Below are 20,180 nucleotides of genomic sequence, written 5' to 3' on the forward strand. Positions count from 1 at the left end.
GTTCTCCATCTTTGCCTTTATTTTTTAAAGCCAGATTTTTATCCTTTTCTCTCTTAAGCATCAGGTTTAGGAAGTTGAAAACCATGACTTTGAAGATTATTGTCTCTGCCATAGATTTACAAAAGCCTACTCAAGAGCTCAAAATCCAAATAATTCAATTCCTTTTATGCATGTGTGCATGTGTGTGTGTGTGTATAAAAATGTCTTCCTGCTCCTTGAATAGTGAGGAGAATGATCTGGGCAAAAGGAAGAGAGAAAAACCACATCGTTTAAAAATCAAATTTTAGGGGCTGGCCCGGTGGTGCAGCAGTTAAGTTCGCACATTCCTCTTCTCGGCGGCCCTGGGTTTGCTGGTTCGGGTCCCGGGTGCAGACATGGCACCGCTTGGCAAAAGCCATGCGGTGGTAGGCATCCCACATATAAAGTAGAGGAAGATGGGCACGGATATTAGCTCGGGGCCGGTCTTCCTCAGCACGAAGAGGAGGATTGGCAGTAGTTAGCTCAGAGCTAATCTTCCTAAAAAAAAAAAAAAAATCAAATTTTACCCTGCTCTACACATAAGCCTGCTCTGTCTCACTCTACCTCTCCCTCCCTCTTGCTCCCAGGGATGATCACCCAAATAAATTACCTGCATCTGAGTCCCTATCTCAAGTTCTGCTTCCAGGGGCAGCAGTGAAGGCAATTGTATTCCTCATCAATTTCACGGCATTCTCCAGGGTGTCGTCTCATGTCTGCTCAGGAACTGGCCCCTTATGATCTTCCATGTGGTGTACTTTTGAACTTGTCACCCAGCAGTCTCTGCAACCTACCACTCTCAGATAGCTGAGCCGTTGGCCACAGGATTCTTTCTTAGGGATCACACCTGCTACCACCAGTAGGCCTTCAAGGTAGAACACACTTTGGCAATTGTGTAATTTGACACAGTCAAAGGAGATCAGTCTGTAACTTTTAATGTGACATGACTAATGGTTCAGGGATCATGGAAGGGTAGTGCAATAATGGGAACAACTTATACCCATCACACAAGCCCAAATCTGTCCTGAGGTTTCTTCCTGACAGGGCCAACTCGTTGCTTTGCTCATGTACTGCCTCCATGGCTGGAGGGTTAGTTCACAATTCGTCTACTAGAATCACTATTGGTACCTCCACACGTCAGAGTTCAAGCCAAACTGGCTCTCTGGCCTTAGAAAAAAAGGGTTTTTGTCCTCCTACTTCATTCTAATGATGTGGGCTCGGCAAGCCGAGGAGTCAAAAGAAAGATTTCTTGGACTCTCAAGGTCTGGTAGTAGTGCTCCTTTATTCAGAGAATAGCATGGAGTAGCATGGGGACAGAACCCATGGGCAGTGAAGAGCTGCAACATGGGGACAGGACCCATGGGCAGTGAAGGGCTGCAGGCATGGGGACAGGACCCATGGGCAGTGAAGAGCTGCAAACATGGGTTGAGGGTAGGGGTAAATTTAAGGTATAGGTATATGAGCTATCTCTTTACAAGACAAGGAAAGATTATGTAAAATCATTAAAATGGTATCAGTGTAGGTAGGGTCTGGTTATTCGGTGGTCCTATAGCTTTAGATAAGAATCAGATCGGATCAGGTCAGGATGTCCTACGCTTCCAGAGGATTATATAGATGGGTATGTAGGGCAGGACACCTTGGGCTTTTCTCCCTTGGGGCAGCCTTGATCCTCATCACTAAAACCCACTTAAGTCCTGCATATCCTCTATTTTTTTCAATCTCAAAAATACATCATTTCCCTAAGATAATTATTAGTGGGATGTGTATTACCTGCAGGGAAACCACCCCATAGGCATGTGATCTGGTTCTAGGGAATCAATAAGACTCAAACACACAATATCTTTAATCATTACATTTTCTAAATCTTAAAAACATGTCATATTTGAGAAATCAAAGCCCAGTTTAGGTTAAGTCTGGTAGTCTGATAGTTTCAACATCTGGGTCATCTCTAGTCTATATAAAACTTAGTTCCTTTTCAGTCTTTTTTTACTGAATATTCAAAAATCTTGGGGATCCAGTCTCACCCAGAGTCACCTTGTTACAAATATAAATCAAAGAGGATAGCAAGTGAGACAATATCTGGTTTAAAGTGACAGAAATGTAACTCATGCTACCTCAAGCAGATTACAACATCATGGGGAAGACAGGAATGGTGGCTGTCTTGGGGGTCTCCAGAACCAATGGACCTGAATGCTGTTAGTATGCTCTCCCTTGCCATCTCTCATCTCAGTTTCTTTATTCTTTATTGACTTTATTCTTTCAGTCTTCTCTAATGAAGCTGAACAGCAATCATGGTCTTATGGCCTTATAGGTTTTTCTTTAAAAGTTAGAATTAAGAAAAAATTCTTTTATATTTACTATAATTTTTCTCATTTCTGATGCTCTTTATTCCTTTATGTAGATCCAAATTTCCATCTAGTATCATATGTCTTCTGCCTGAAGAACTTTCTTTAGCATTCCTTAATATGCAGGACTTCTAACAATGAATTCTTTCAGTTTTTGTTTGTCTGAAAAAAATCTTTAGTTTGCCTTTATTTTTTATTATTATTTATTTATTTATTTTTGCTGAGGAAGATTAGCCCTGAGCTAATCTGTGCCAATCTTCCTCTATCTTATATGTAGGTCACCACCAAAGCATGGCTGCCAATGCCTGCCAATGAGTGGTGTAGGTCCATGCCCAGGAACCAGGCCTGTGAACCCAGGTCACCAAAGTGGAGTGCACATGAACTTAACCACTAGGCCACAGGGCTGGCCCCAGTTTGCCTTTATTTTTGGAAGATATTTTCACTGGATACAAAATTCTGGGCTTACAGGTTTTTTTCCCCTTTTCCTTAAAGATGCCACTCCATTGTCTTCTGGCTTGCATAGTTTCTAATGATAAATATACTGTAATTCCTTTCTTATTTAAAAAATATTTTTGTTGTAATTATTATCTTTGACTCTCTCTCTCTTTTTTTTTTTTTTTTTTTGAGGAAGATTAGCCCTGAGCTAACATATGCTGCCAATCCTCCTGTTTTTGCGAGGAAGACTGGCCCTGAGCTAACATCCATGCCCATCTTCCTCTGCTTTATATGTGGGATGCCTGCCTCAGCATCGCTTGCCAAGAAGTGCCATGTCCGCACCCAGGATCCGAACCAGAGAACCCTGGGCCGCCGAAGTGGAACATGTGCACTTAACTGCTGCACCACCAGGCTAGCCCCTCTGTGACTGTGTATAGGTAATTTTTTTCCTCTGGCTGCCTTCAAGATTTCCTCTTTACCCTTTTATTCTCAGAAGTTTGACTATGAGATGTCTAGGAGGGATTTTTGTGTTTTGTTTTTTCTTTTAATCTTGCTCGTGATTTTTCTGGGCTTCTTAGATCTGTATCTTGTTGTCTTTCATTAATTTTGGAAAATTCTTGACTGTTAGCTCTTCAAGTATTTCTTCTGCCTTGTTCTCTATTCTCTTTCTGGTACTCCAATTACATATATATTAGACTGTTTTGTACCACAGCTCTTGGAAACTCTTTTCAGTATTTTTCACTTTTTTCTCTTAATGTTTAGTTTGGACAATTTCTGCTGACCTCTCTTTAATTCACTGATTTTTTGCTTACCTGTGTCCAGTCTGCTGCTGAGAGCATTGAAGGAATTCTTCATTTCTTTCATGTTTTTTCCTTAGCATATCCATTTGACTGGTTATTTATAGTTTCTCTCTCTCTAATGAAAGTTACCATCTGTTCATACATGTTGTCTACCTTTTTCACTAGATCTCTTAAAGTATTAATCATAGTTGTTTTAAAGTCCCTATATGATAGTTTCAACATTTGGGTCATCTCTGTGTCTGTTTGTGTTGAGTGCTTTATCTCTGAGCAATAGGTTGTTTATTTCTTGATTTTTGTATAACTTACCTTTTTTTTTTATTGAATACTAGATAGTGTGCATAGAAAAACGTAAGAGATTGAGATAATAATATTTATGCCCAGAAATGAATATACCTCTTCTTCTGTTGGACTAATATTGTGAGGGATAGAGTCAACCTAGTCATGAATTGAGCTGGGTTTGGGTTTTGTTGTTGTTCCCATTACTTTCAGGGCATCATAGTCTTCCTATTCCTCCAGGATTTGGTTGCTTATGCTTATAGCAGGGCTTGGGATCCTAGAAAATTTATCTCAGTTTTCTTGCTCCACTCTCAGCTTTCAGCACTTCCTGTGTACCTGTGCCACAGACAGGGTCCCTCTCCATGTTCTTGTTCCCCTAAGTAGTAGACTGAAGTTGTTTGTTGCTTGATTCTAGACTTATAGGAACAGAGGGGTTCTCTGTTGTTTTGGTCCAGCCTTGGTCTTAGGCAGGCCCTGTGCTCCTGTGTTTGAGGTTGGGTTTTCTCAGTATTCCCACCCCTTCTTCATATTTCTGCTTTGACTTCCCATGTCAGTTAAACTCTGACTTGTAACTGTGCTCTGTGTTGGGTAGAAGAGAGTTTCCTGCTCCTCCTTCAGGATAGCAGATCTCTGCTTATTTTTGGTGCAGAGTCTTGGGCCCAAAGGAAGATTCCCACTCCTTCTTCAATATGAGGTTTTAGCTTCTATCCTTCTCCCAGAGGCAATGGTTCTTTGCCTTTGTCCTAGAGGTGAGAGGATTTCCTTCCCCTTACTCCAGAAGCAACCTGGTTTTGTTTCTACTCCTCTCCCACAAGCCATGGAAGTTTGCCTGGCTCTGAGAATGAAAAGATTTGCTACCCCTTCCCAGGAGCTTAACGCTTTTGTTTCCTTTGAGAGAAGGATCCAGGAAATTGGGTGGGATTTTGTGCCTGTCCCCCATTAGTAGCTGATCACCTTCTTCATGGCTGTGCCACCCAGGAGAGGCTCTCGCAAGTTTCCTGCCCTGCCCCCAGTCTTTCTTGTGAGCACTCAGTGGCCGTGGAATAGAGTTTGCCAGTGAGTGCAAACGTTTTTTGTGTCTGGGGCTTCTAGCTATTTCAAAATGACACTAGATCACACTTGACTTTTAAGAATTTGTTGACGTTTTAGCCAATTTCTTCTTACCTGTTTTTATTTTGGTAACCTTTTTCTCCCATGATTTGCCACAGGTGAGAGTTTGCATGTTCCATCTCTCTTTGGAGTAGGTTGTCACTCTTTGGAGTTCAGTTTACTTGGTTGCCTTTTGACCTTGGCTCTGTGATGAGCTCAAGAAAATTTAAGATTTTGTAGATTATCTGGCTTTTTTGTATTTTTCGAGTGGGAGTAATAGTTTCTTGAGACTTTCCACATCCTAAGGGGAAACAGAACTCTCTTCTGATAGCTTCTTCACCAGAAAGATGCTTCAGTTAGGAAAAAACACCAGGAAGAACCTGACTGGTCTGGACTTAATTTGCCTTGGTCATGTACTCTTCCCTCCACCAATCACTGTCTCCAGGAGGTGGTCTTATGATTGACCTCACCTGAAATGGAAGCAAGAGATTCAGGATCTCTTACCAGAAGAGGTGGAGGGAATGCCTAACAAGCAACAACAGTAGCCTGAAATTTGATAAACCCAGATCACTTCTAAAACAATTTTTAAGGAAAAAAAATAATATTTGCACATGGCAAAAAATTCAAACAGTACAATGAGATGTCATTCTTTTTCCCATATCATCCTGCATTCATCCTTCTCAGAGGCAACTACTGTTAGCAATTTCTTAAACATCCAACCAGAAAACTTTCTCTGTGTGTACTAACACATACATGCAAACACATACCGCTGCTCAAAATAGGTGCTTTCTTAACCAAACCTCCACTTAGCTGACTCACAAGATTAACCAACACTCTTCATTCTCTCTGTTTAGCACGCAATGAATACTTACAGCATCCACATGTCTGCTTCCACCAGGTGAGTTTCATTCTTACCATAAGTCAGTTATTTTCATTTTAAGCCTTTTTAAGCCAATTATGATTATTATTATATTTAAGTAATTAGATTAAATGTTACATAAACTGATTAAGAAATGAGCATAAAAGAAGCCATCATCTATATGAAATGGTAGAAACTCGATAAAGGTGAGTTCTTTTTTTTTTTAAACTATCAAATTAGCCACAGGAAAAACAAATAAAAATCTTTGGGGGGGGAACTGAAAAATCAAGAGGGATTTTGTGCTGAGATTGCTTCAAAATTGTTTGTCTTCATTCTACTTAAAGAGACATAAATAATGTTTTAAAAATTACAGTCTTACTTCAAATGGAAATCATAGAAAATGCACTTTGCCTGTAGTTTTACAAGAAAGAAAACATGAAGCTCTAATTAATAAACTCATACCAAAAGAAAAATTTTAAGTTAAAATTAAATTTTTAAAATACATTAAAAATGTATCATTTTATATGATTTCCTGTTTTAACTTTTTTGATTAAACAACCAACTAACAGTCTTGACTTCATTGGGTAAAAGAGTTTCTACTGTGTGTATATGCATGTTTGTATGTATGAAAAGGGAACTAAAGAGTACTAGTGTGTGTGTGTGCAACTGTGTGTGTGTGTTCACACACATGTACTTATGCACACTATCTTAGTGGTCAGCAGTCAGGAAATGCATCTGTAACAAAGTGGCATTTGACCGGAAATCTGAAGGAAGGGAGTCAACCATGGAGCTCTCTGAGGGAGGAACATTTCAGGCAAAGAGAACAGCAAGTACAAAGGTCTGATATGTGCCCTTGATTGGTGGGTGACTGGTTAAAATAAAGAATGAGTCACTCACACACTAGAATACTGTGTAGCTGGTTAAAACTCAAAGTAAATGACACAAAAAGATCTCCAAGATACATTGTTAAATAATAAAAGCAAGGAATAATTTTTCTGTTCAAATGGGATCATTAGAACGTCATGTCCTATATAACTTTACAAAATATATAAATAAAAAACTATTAGAAATACAAAATGAAATGGAAAGAAACAAAAAATCTTACAGGAATTTCAGCTCAACACTATCAATTGGTAACAGTAAGTAGACAAAAAGTAAATAAGGTTGAAAGTTTTAGATAAAATAAATATGCTTGAACTAATAAATATGTGATTTGCACCCTGTGTATTTTATTATTTTTTTTTAAATACATTCTTCTTTTTCCCTTCTTCTCCCAAAAGCACCCCAGTACATAGTTGCATATGTTAGTTGTGGGTCATTCTAGTTGTGGCATATGGGACGCCACCTCATTGTGGCCCAATGTGTGATGCCAGGTTCACACCCAGGATCTGGACTGGTGAAACCCCAGGCCACCGAAGCAGAGCTCTCGAACTCAACTACTCGGCCACAGGGCGGGCCACCTAATGTGTATTTTAAATAAATTTAAATTTCTCTGATTCTTTTCCAGAGTTATACTTTTATTTCTATTTTACATCTTGCAGCATTGACTAGAACTTTCAGATCTATGTTAAAATTTAGAGTGGGCCATGGGGCCAGCCCGGTGGCACAACAGTTAAGTGTGCACATTCCAATTTGGCGGCCTGGGGTTCGCCAGTTCAGATCCCAGTGCAGACATGGCACCACTTGGCAAGCCATGCTGTGGTAGGCATCCCACATATAAGGTGGAGGAAGATGGGCACAGATGTTAGCTTAGGGCCAGTCTTCCTCAGCAAAAACAGGAGGATTGGTAGCAGATGTTAGCTCAGGGCTAATGGTCCTCAAAAAAAAAAAAAAATTTAGACTGGGCCAGCCCCAATGGCCTAGTGATTAAAGTTTGGTGTGCTCTGCTTCAGCGGCCTGGGTTCAGTTCCCGGGCACAGAACCACACCACTCGGTCTGTCGGTGGCTGTGCTGTGGCAGTGGCTCACATAAAAAGAGGAAGATTGGCAACAGATATTAGTTCAGAGTGAATCTTCCACAGCATAAAAAAGAAAAATTTAGGCTAACAATTATTTATGACCTAAATGATCTAACCACTGTCTGTCACTCTGATTTTGTGTTGTACCAATCTTCCCTTCTGCCACAGAGCATAGAAGTATTATTTATGATAACTGAAGGACATAAAATGTTATTAACCTTGGCAATATCAGCGTGTCTGACCAAAGTTAGGAAGTGGAGGTTAGAGAGGGAAAGTGGAACAAATATAGAAAGTGGGACAAGGTTTAAGAGCAGGAATTTGTAAAGGACATTTATTTTTAATTTTCTGTGCTTCTATCATAGTTTTTAAATCACATCTCCATATTACTTTGATAACTTAAAATAAAAAAGTAAAAAACGTACCAAAACCCTGAGAGAAACCCTATTTGGTCATGGTGGGTAATTCTATCAATTTCCAGTTATATTTATTATTCTGGTGTTTTATTCAGAATTTTCACTAATAAATTTGGTCTGGCCAGTATTCTTTTTGTATGTGCTAACTCTGGTTTTGGTCTGAGGATTTTGTTATGTTTATGTAATAAACTGGGAAGTTTACCAATTTTTTCACTCTTCACTGTCAATTCATTCATTTACTTAGTCAATAAATATCTGTGTCCCATCGGGCATAATTTTAGGTTCTTGGGCCACAGCAGTAAACAAGATAGACAAGGTTCCTACATTCATGGACTAGAGGTTTCATTCTGAAGTAAGGGAGACCAAAACTAAAGAGAGAAATCAATAAGTTAAAAAATCAGATATAATAAGTACTTGGCAGGAAATGAAGACTGAGTGACTTTAGACTTGATGGTCTGAGCAGGCCTCCCTGAGGAGGTGATATTTAAGCTGAAACCTAAACAACAAAAACAGAAGCAAAAAGAGAAACTTGTAACTTTATGAGTCATGCTGCTGCTGTAATCAGAAAATATTTTCACTGACTTAAGGATCATGTAATCTGTGTATGATCATATGTAATTCTTTCCTCATATTGAAAATAAACCCCTCACATGCACATCAAAATCTCTCTTCAGATGCGGGTATAGTAAGTTCTGTTTTTTGTTAACTTAGCAGCTAAGCAAACAATATACCCTCTTTGTCTTTCTTTTTTATTTTTTTATTATTATTTTTATTTATTTATTTTTTTAAGAAGATTAGCCCTGAGCTAATGTCTGCCGCCAATCCTCCTCTTTTTGCTGAGGAAGATTGGCCCTGAGCTAACATCTGTGCCCATCTTCTTCTATAGTACATGTGGGACGCCTGCCACAGCACTGCTTGATGAGTGGTGTATAGGTCTGCACCTGGGATCTGAACTGGCGAACCCCAGGCAGAAGCAGAGTGTGCGAACGTACCCACTATGCACCAGGCCGGCCCCCATGTCTTTCTTTTTTAATTGTAAGTGAAAACCAGGTAGCATAAGCATGTACCTAATTAGATTCGGTATGTTCACCCTGGCTGGTCACTGAGTCACTCTGTTCCCCTTTCAGAGGAGCACATCCTCCTACCTTCAAGTTCTCGCTTTCATTTCTCCTTTCCAGAGCATAGCCTGCCACTGGGAATATACTAGATAAACTTGCTCCAATGAGAAGCAACTTAATTTCAAATCATCCCTTATAATTTTGGAACATCCTTTGTTAGTTACACACTGTCAGAGTGAAACAAAAGTTTGCTGGGAGCTTTGAAAACAAAGGAGCTCGTACGAGAGAATTGGTGATACCCTAGACATATATACTGATTCCCCTTTACTGCACTCCTTGGAAATACACTATTTGTTGTAATTATTAAAATTCTTATTTTTTTAGCGTGGATTCTGAACACTGCTTAAATGATAAAGACATCAGCAGTTCTGGGGACTTGGTAACAAGCTCCAGGTGGAACAGCGCTTTGCCTCAGGCTTTTCCACTTTAGGGTTCAAAAGTGATCACAGAGTTAACGTTGAACCAGCATAAAGATTCTCTAGTACAATTGAGTTGGAGCTCACTTTAAAAACCACTGTTAGTTTCCACTGTCCATGGAGTATTAATACTCATGACATTAATCCTGGACAACCTTGGGCATAACTGTATGTGGTAGCCCTTTAAGAAGGGTATGTCCTTCAGAATGACCTTCAGACACTCTCAAGATGACTTTCTTTTTAGCTTCTGCTTCTAGGGAACTGAGATTTGTTTATCTCTGAGTTAGCATTTTGTCTGGTATAATTTCTTATGTGCATCAACAAAAGGGAAAAAATCCCTATCAGTTCTCTCAAAATGTAAATAAACATGCTGAGCCCTCCTTACCTCAAACATAAAAGTGTGGTAAAATTTTAAAACTTTCCATCTTTGAACTCAATTCACTAGGCCTCTGGAATCTTAACTTCTTATTAATATTTACAAAAAGCCCTTTTTAAGGTAAGAGACAAGATGACAAATTTTCTATTTATTGTTTCTTTGTTTATGGGGCAATCAAGTTGTAGCTAGAAATTTAAATAGGAAGAAACTCTTCCAAAGGAGTGCAAATAAAGTTCTATTATATTTCCAATTTCAAAATATGGACCTGAAACAGAAAGATGCTCATCCTACTTTTTAGCCTCCTAATGTCCACATCTCACCATTCTCGTTGTATACTTGGTCAAACTAGGTCTTCCATATCACAAGTATTCTAGGAATTCCTGGTGGACAGTATGCCTGTGCCCAGATTTGGGGACCTAGGATTTGATTAAGACATTTGGAAGCCCTAAACATTAGGGCTCACACCTAAACTTTAGGCCTACCAATCTACCACAGATGCCTAATAGATATCTCACTTGTAACATATCCAAACAAAACTCTTAATTTCTTCTTCAAATCTGCTCCTTCTGGTGATCACCATCCCAGTAAATTGGACCACTATTCACCCTCAGGCTCCATATCTTAGAGACATCCATGACTGTTCTCTTTTTCTCATACTCTATATCCTATTTATTAGCAAATCCTGTTGGCATCCCTCTCAAAATACCTCCTGAATCCAACTGTTTACTCTCTTCATCTCCATTGTTCCTGCTCTCATGGGATCTATATTCTAATGGAAAAGGCAGGCAATAAAAATAAATACACCCCGATACAATCCACATCATCCTTTCCCTGGACTACTTTAATAGTCTCCCAAGTGGATTATTAGCTACCACTCTTATCCTCATGGACTTTTCTTTATACAACAGCCAGAGAGAGCCTTCTAAAATGTGAGTCAAATCATGTCACCCATGTGCTCATAATCTTCCAGTGGCTTCATATCTCAAAGTAAAATCCAAAATCCTTGATATGACCTTCAGAGCCTTATATTATCTAAACCCTGGCCACTACTCTGACCAATTTCCTACTTTTCTTCCCTTCAATCATTCTTTTCCAGCCCTACTATCTTATCTGCTCTTCATCCAAGAAGCCAAATGTGCTCCTCTGCAGGATCTTTGCACTTGCACTTCTCACTAATTGGAACTCTCTTTCCTTATATATTTGCATGGCTTACTCTCTCCCTTCATTCAGGTCTTTGCTCAAATGTCATTTCTTCAGGGAAGCCCTGTCTACAACTGCAGCACCCATATTTACTCTCTATCTCCTCTCCCATACCGATATATGTATTTATTTATTTATTTTTATTGCCTGCCTTCTCTATTAGAATATAGGCTCCATGAGAACAAGGACTTGGTTTTGTGCACTGCTATTTCCCCATCACTCAAAAACAGTGCCTATTATGTAATAGGTGTTCAATAAATATTTGTTGAATGAATGAGTAAATGTACTTAGTCTATGTGTTGGTGATCCAACACTGGGAGCCAGAAGAGGATGTTCGCTAAAGTCTTGAGGGTAATTTGGCTCAGTGTGGAGCAGTACCTTCCTTAATTTTAATAATGGGGAGGTTCCATTGCAAATCAAAGAAAGATATAAAATATTTGAATCTGCTTCTTGTTCATTCTCGTCTAGGGATCTAATAATAGCCCCCTTGGAAGAGTTATGAATGGTCAAACATTAATGCAACTACTTTACTTTTGTTCCTTCTTTAGAATAAATTGTTTCCTATCTCTTTCTGGCATATACATTTTATAGCCCTCTGGAAGGATTCCGGTTCCACTGATAAATATATGTACCCTAGCCAAGGTTAGTTAGTGATATAAATTATGGAGTAAATCAAGGCCCATGGGCCAGATGAGCTGGTCAAGGTGATGGGAGGGCATAGACATAAGAAGAGATTGGGAAAGATGCTGTAAAATAGGAGGTTATAAATGCTACTGAAAATTTCTCTTTCCTAGTCAGTCTTAAGTTAAGACCTAGCCTGACTTCCATTGTATCATGTATGCCAAGTGGTTAGTAAAATATCCCAAGTTAACATAAAAATATTAAATTCTATCTTTTTGGAACACTAAAAGCAAAGTAAACACTAGCAAAAATTGTCAAAAGAAACTTTTTTAGAACTCTGAAAATTAACCAAAGACCTACAACCATCTGAGGAGCCTTTATTTAAGAAAAATGGATGAATCTAGGTAAGAGCAGTTAGCTTTGTAACATTTTCATGTGCCCTATTTGCAAACTTTGAAGTGAATGGAAACAAAACTATGACACACCAAAACTTGCTAAAGCAATATAGCTAAAGCAATGCAGAAGTTTATAGCTGTAAACACCTATATTAAAAAAGAAAAAAGATCTCAAATCAGTAATCTAAACTTCCACCATAGGAAACTGGGGGAAAAAAGAGCAAACTAAGGCCAATGTAAGCAGAAGTAGGAATAAGATATTAAAATTAAAGAGGAAATAAATGAAATCAAGAATAAAAAACAATAGAGAAAATCAACAAAACCAGAAGTTGGTTTTCTGAGAAGAACAACAAAGTTGACAACATTTAGCTAGACTGACCAAGAGAAAAGGAGAGAATTCAAATTATTAAGTAAGCTATGAAAGAGAGGACATTACTACCAAGCTTACAGAAATAAAAAGGATTCCAAGGGAATAATATAAAAAAGCATTTATCAACAAATTAGATAACCTAGATGAAATGGAAAAATTCCTGGAAAGACACAAACTACTGAAACAGATTCAAGAAGAAATAGAATATCTGAATAGACCTATAAAAAGTAAGGACATCGAAATAGTAATTAAAAAATAAAAACCTTATCCAAAAGAAAAGCCCAAACCCAGATGGCTTTGCTGGTGAACTCTACCAAACATTTAAAGAAGCATTAACACAAATCTCTGAAAAACTTTCCAAAAATTGAAGACGAGGGACTACTTCCAAGCTACTCTGTGAGGCCGGTATTAACTAATACCAAAACCAAAGACATTGCAAGAAATAAAGCTATAGACCAATATCCTTTATGAATATAACCATAAAAATCTTCAACAAAATACTAGCAAACTGAATCCAGCAACATGTAAAGAGGATTATACAACATGAGCAAGTAAGATTTATTCCCGGAATACAAGGTTGGTTTAACATCTGAAAATCAATCAATGTAATGCACCGTATTAATAGGATAAAAGACAGAAACCACATGATCATCTCAGTAGATGCAGAAAAAGTATGTGACAAAGTGAAACCCCCTTTTATGATAAAAATATTCAACAATCTTGGAATATAAAGAACTTCTTCACCCTGATAAAACCCACAGCTATCATAATTAATGGTGAAGGACTGAAAGCTTTCCTCCCTATAATTAGGAACAAGACAATGATGTCTGATTTTGCCATTTCTATTCATGTTATACTGGAGGTTCTAGCTGGGGCAATTAGGCAAGGAAAAGAAATAAAATGCACCCAGATTGAAAAGAAAGAAGTAAAACTATTCATGTTGGAAGATCATGATCTTATATATTGAAAATATTAACGAAGTCACAAAGAAGCTATTAGAATTAATAAACAAGTTTAGTAAGGTTTCAGGATACAAGACCAATATATAAAAATCAATTGTATTTCTATACATTAGCAATGATCAATCCATGAATGAAATTAAGAAAATAATTCCATTTATAAGAGTATGAAAGAGAATAAAATATTTGCAAATAACTTTAAGATAAGAAATGTAAGATCTTAAAACTGAAAACTAGAAAACATTGTTGAATGAAATTAAAGAAGACCTAAATAGATTGAAAGTCATCCAGTGTTTATGGATCAGAAGACTTAATATTATTAAGATGGCAATACTACTCAAATTGGTCTATAGATCCACTGCAACCCCTATCAAAATCTTAGCTTTTTTGCAGAAATTGACAAGCTCATCCGAAAATTCATATTGAAACTCAAGAGACTCCACAAGGACCAAAACAATCTTGAAAAAGAACAAAGTGGGAGAACTCACACTTCCCAATTTCAAACTTACTACAGATCTACAGTAATCAAGACCCTATGATACTGGCAAAAGCATAGACACATAGATCAATGGAAAAGAAATGAGAGTCTAAAAATAAATCCCTACACCTATAGTCAACTGATTTTCAACAAGCATGCCAAGACCATTCAATGGGGAAAGAATAGTCTTTTAAGCAAATGATACCAGGACCAACTGGATATCCACATGCAAAAGAATGAGATTGGACCCCTGTCTCACACCATATCAAAAATTAATTCAAATTGGATCAAAGACCTAAATATAGGAGCTACAACTACAAAACTCTTAGAAGAAAATATTTCAGTAAACCTCATGACCTCATGATTGGGCCATTGGTTCTTTAATATGACACAAAAGCACAAATGACAAAAGAAAAAGTAGATGAGTTGGACCATTAAAATGAAAACCTTTGTGTTTCAAAGGACACCATCAAGAAAGGGAAAAAGACAACCCAAAAAATGGGAAAAAATATTTGCCATTCATATATCTGATAAGGGACTTGTATCTAGAATATATAAAGAACTCTTAGAACTCAATAATAAAAAGATGAAGACCCAATTAAAAAATCAACAAGGGATTTTCATAGACATTTCTCCAAACAATATATACAAGTGGCCAATAAGCACAGGAAAACATGCTCAACATCTATCTTAGTCCTTGTGAGCTGCTAAAGCAAAGTACCGCAGACTGAGTGGCTTATAAACAATAGGAATTTATTTGGCATAGTGCTGGAGGCTAAGTCCAAGATCAAGGTGCCAGAACGGTCGTGTTCTATTGAGAACCCTCCTCAGGGTTCATAGCCTGTGACTTCTGACTGTCCTCACGTAGTGGAAGGGGCTGAGGAGCTCTGTGTAATCTCTTTTATAGGAGCGTGAATCCCATTCATGTGGGCGCCACCCACATGACCTACTCACTTCCCAAGGGCCTCACTTCCTAATGATGTCAGCATGGGGGTTAAGATTTGAATCTATGAATTTTGGGGTGTTGCAAACAACCAGGTTAAAAGATTTTTGTGTAGATATATATTTTTATTTCTCTTTGTGTATAAACCTAGGAGTGCTGAGCTGTGTGGTAACTTTATTTTAACCTTTGGAAGAACTGTCAGACTCTTTTCCGAAGCGGCTACACCATTGCATAATCCCACCAGCAATATATGTGAGTTCCCATTTCTCCACATCGTCAATAAAACTTATGATAGCCATCCTAGTAAGTGCAAAGTGGTCTCTCATTAAGGTTTTGATTTGGATTTCCTTACTGACTAACGATATTGTCATGGTCTGAATTGATTTCAATTCAGTGACTTTTAGTATAGTCACAGAGTTGTGCAACCATTACCACTTAATTTCAGAACATTTTCATCACTACAAAAAGAAACTCTAAACCCGTTAACAGTCATTCCCCATTTCCCTCTCCTTCCAGCCCATGGCAACCACTAATTTAATTTCTATCTCTATCGATTCACCTATCCTGGACAGTTGGTGAAAATTGAATTATACAGTATGTGGCCTTTTGTGACTATGTTCTTTCACAGCATATTTTCAAGGTATATCCACATTGCAGCATGTTTCCATACTTTATTCCTTTTTATAGCCAAATATATTGCATTGTACGGGTATACTACATTTTACTTACCCATTCACCACTTGAGTTGGATTTGGGTTGTTTGCATCCTTTGGCTGTTGTGAATAATGCTGTGTGCTTTCAAAGAGTGAATTTTACAGTCTGTGGCTCTATCCCAATAAAGCTGTTATTAAAAAAAAAATAACAAAAGTTGAAAGAGGTTAACTGGGATCTTTTCGCATTTAAGACTTCCTAGAAATTGTCCATTATTTTAGAAAAACTCAGTGTGGTGGTATTGTGGTTATCTCTCCAACTCTATTTTTCCCCGTTCCTTACATAGGTGCTACACAGTTTTGGTGTGATTATCCTTATTACCAACTTCAATGGGTCCTGTTTAACCATTCTAGCCTGCTTGTCCGTAGCCTAAGCCAGTTAGCAAGTAGCATCAAGGGCATTCCAATTAGGAAAAATTAAAAAGAAGCTTAAGAATTTTGTTGAGTGGTTGTGAATAACTAACTCATTTTCTCTCTTCCTGCGTGTGAAGAGAAAACCATAAGGCACAGGTAACTGTTAGCAGCCACCTTAGAACCATGAGAGAAGTCAGCTTGAAGACAAACCTGACACATAGAGAAGGAGAGAGCAAGAGTATCACAGAAAAAAGAAGCAAGAGCCCTGACAGAGCCTTCTCTGACTCCTGTGTCCTTTAAATAGTGTGTGACTGGTGACTAATTTGCCTAGGACGGTCTCAGTTTACACCAGTTCTGGCCTGATTGTTAACACAGTACTTCCCCCTTTCTTTCTCAAAAGTGTCCTGGTTTAGACATTTATATGGTCACATTCCGTATAACTGGATTTTCAATTACGTATCAATCAACTTACCAGTTAACCAAGGTCGACTGTTTCTCAAATTGCGTCCATTCAGACTGTTTTCTGGCTGACTCCCAGCATGCTCCCACAGATTATTCAATCGTTTAAAATATTTAGATTTAAAAAGTAACCACAGAAGACATCCTGCTTTCCTCTTTTCTTTTCCTGATAATCTCTTACTCTTTCTTCAGGACCCAGGACTTCTCCATGAAGACTTTCTAGACTTGTCTATTCAAAGGTAATCATTCCCAACGGCAAACAATTCTCATCCTTCTTTAACACTTGGAACGTTGCCTTACAATGATCTGTTTTTGTGTTTCTCTTCCCTAGCCAACAGTGAACTTCTCCTGAAAAAGGGTTATATCAATTTTAACTTTGTATCCAAAGCATGAGAACAATGTGCTCCTGGAACATAGTTTCTTCTGAGATTTGTTGATGAATAAAGGAAAAGAAATAACTGGATAGGAAAGCTGTTCATTTGTTTACCTTGTCATCTTAACAGTCTGTTCAAATAATTTTGCCCAATATTTTTCATTATATAACAACTAACCCTTAAGGACGTCTCCCAAGCCCAAACTATCTCAAAATAATTAAAATCGGCAATTGAATTTAGGGATGAGCTTAGTGTAGAAATAGCCCCAGTAGTTGTTTCTATTTCCTTGAACTCCACAATGAGCTGTTTCATGCTTCTTCACATTTGAGATAATACTTCAAATTTATACCCACAATGAAATAAAGGCTTAAAAATAATCTGATATGACTTTTGAACCATAAAATTACTAGACTGGGTGGAGGGCTCATTTTCTTCACAAATTCATTGTTCATTTGGTACTCATTCATGCAAATGTTGTAATCTGTTTTAAAACCACTTCTAAGCTTTAAGAAAAAAAGAAATATATATATATAGTCATGTAAACGAGGCTCTGAAAACTCTGCCTTCTGTTAATCTTAATATCCTGATGCATTTTATTCTGAATATTTTTAAGTTATTTACTGCCAAAAATAATATTAACACTTATTCAATATCACTGTTTCATGGCACCAGGCCTCATGTGTATCTAAATACCTTTTTAATCTTATTCTTCGCTTGTATAGAATATTTTATTTCAAGGCCTGAAATTTATTTTTCTCATGGAATAAAAACATCTTTGTTTGCTCTTTACTATTTAATTACATTTTTCCTATTCCATACAATTGTCATCTAATTGCATTTGTTTCTGATTGCTAATCCAGTTATGTTAGCAAGAAGATGAAATCTATAGGATATTCTGGTTTGTGTAATAAGCAAAAATTGTCAAGTGTTGTGTGCTTCTGTCACAGAGAGACTGATCTGCTAAAAAAATCTTTATAAGTTGTTTATTTTTTATAGGTAAAAACAGTAAAGAGAGAAATGGAGAAAACAAGTTAGTGATCTAGAATGAATTCTTTCTATTAAGGAATAAGAATAAAACTTTCATAGAACTTACATGTGTCTGAAACTGTTCTAAATATTTTACACATGTTAACTTTAGTCCTCACAACACAGGCCAGATAGCTACTAAGTGGTAGAACTGGGACTCAAACCCAGCCACTTTGATGTTCACAATGTATGTGCTTAACCGATAGTGTACGCTACATCCTAAAGCAAAGACAGTGTTCTCAAGATAGAAGATATTTTATAGAGATCCTAAACTCAGGTGGTCCAGGTTATCTCAACAGCCTTTGTTCCCTAGTAAAAGTTAATTCACACTTTAACTATCTTACTGTTGATACTATGAAATAACACAAGAAAAAATAGATTTTATTGGCATTTTCCTGAATTATTTTATGAGAAGAAAACACTTATGAAAAAGACTGTTCTTTTTTTCTTTTTTGAGGAAGATCTGCCCTGAGCTAACATCTGTTGCCAATCCTCCTGTTTTTGCTGAGGAAGGCTAGCCCTGAGCTAACATCCATGCCCATCTTCCTCTACTTTCTATGTGGGATGCCTACCACAACATGGCCTGCCAAGCGGTGCCATGTCTGCACCAGGGACCCGAACCAGCGAACCCCGGGCCGCCAAAGTGGAACATGTGCACTTAACCACTGTGCCACCAGGCCAGCCCCAAGACTGTTCTTTTTAATTCTATTTGTTGTTTACTCTCTTAGATGAATTGTTCAAAAATGACAGTATATTTCATGAAATTCCTCTTAACTGAAGCAAAAGATACAGTAAAAGCAAAGAGGAAGATGTTTAAATTGCCAGTGCATCTTAGCATACTTTCTTAATATACTTTCCTTAACATACATTCTTAATATACTTTCCTATGTATCAGATGGTGAAATTGACATACAGAATATTGGTTACCAAACTAAATAATGCTAAACCAAAATCTACTTTGCAATCTGAACTTTGAGGATTGATCATCCACTATATAGTGTTTAAATTAACTTGACATGTACTTGCTTATATAAACATCATTGGCTTTGGAGTCTGGCTGACCTGGGTCCAAACTCCAGCTCTCTTACTTATCAAATGTGTCAACCTGGGTAGTTAATTTAATCTTTTTGACGTCTAATTATACATGTCATGACTTTTGTGAAAACCAAGCTAATTTTAAAATTTTACCTGGCACATAACTTATGTTCTTATGTTCAGTAAACATTAGAGTCTTGGTCTCTGTCACTCTTTCTCCGATAGACTTTACCAAGTTTGTTTACACACACACACACACACACAGAGCCTAGGTGAAAGCTTTAACATTATAAACTTTAATAAATAAATTCAGTTGAGTCATAACTACCCATCTAAAAAGAAAGCACTTTCAAAAACATTTTGGTAAAGAAAGTAGTTGATATTTACATGAGACATATTTGGAAATCTTTTAAATTTAGCTTCCTTTAAGAACGAACATTAGTGCTTCGACCTAGCACACTATGGATTAAAACAAAATCAAATAGAAATTTGAAAAGAAAAATGAGTATGAGGTAAAACATTTTAATTAGTCATTTGAAAATGAGTTAGCAAACAGCTGAGAAAGAAATGAACTCTAGTGAACTCAAGGCACTCCTCCCACGGACCACACCCGTACATACGGACACACCACACTAGTGGTTTATCAAGATCAGGCCCTAAACTGATGATTTGCCTAAAACTTTTGTGCGTTTGAAGGCTATTCACAGTAATATAGTATCTTAGTATCTGAAGGCTCTTATAAAGTAACCATTTCATGGGTAACAAAGCCAATGTAAGTCAAGCACCTGAGCTGACGAGTAGAAAAGGCATTTTTCTACTAATTTCAAACATGCTTAAGGAAAAAAAAAAGACAAGAATTAAATTGCTTCCTTTGGCATTAGCATTACAAACTTCAGATCAGTTGATTCTTTGTCTTTGAAACTTCAAATTTACCCAATTTCTGGAGGATCACTTTTTTTTACTTTATTATTATTATTTTAGTTTTCACAGGGCTGAAAATTTACAGTATACTTATCTTTTAAAAATAACAACACAGGGGCCGGCCCATGGCTGAGTGGTTAAGTTCACACACACTGCTTTAGTGGCCCAGGGTTTTGCCGGTTCAGATCCTGGGCATGGACACAGCACTGCTCACCAAGCCATACTGAGGCAGCGTC

At 37.5% G+C, this 20,180-nt stretch overlaps 2 long non-coding RNA genes across 2 annotated transcripts in view; one reads left to right on the forward strand and one right to left on the reverse strand.

Moving 5' to 3' along the window:
• Positions 1-17,372, forward strand: part of LOC124236364 (uncharacterized) — a 77,241-nt gene extending 59,869 nt beyond the window's left edge. Inside the window, exons 2-4 of the long non-coding RNA XR_006887707.1 lie at positions 5,815-5,858; positions 16,781-16,827; positions 16,920-17,372. This is a non-coding gene — a long non-coding RNA (uncharacterized LOC124236364). The remainder of the gene's footprint in view (positions 1-5,814; positions 5,859-16,780; positions 16,828-16,919) is intronic.
• On the reverse strand, positions 3,179-16,820 carry LOC124236358 (uncharacterized). Its single transcript, XR_006887705.1, has 3 exons — positions 16,602-16,820; positions 15,795-15,906; positions 3,179-5,430 (listed from the first exon to the last, which is right to left on the reverse strand). It is a non-coding gene; the product is annotated as an uncharacterized LOC124236358 (long non-coding RNA).
• Positions 17,373-20,180: the final 2,808 nt, after the last annotated feature.

This window comes from Equus quagga, chromosome 1, assembly GCF_021613505.1.
Source record: "Equus quagga isolate Etosha38 chromosome 1, UCLA_HA_Equagga_1.0, whole genome shotgun sequence".
Classification (NCBI taxonomy): domain Eukaryota; kingdom Metazoa; phylum Chordata; class Mammalia; order Perissodactyla; family Equidae; genus Equus; species Equus quagga.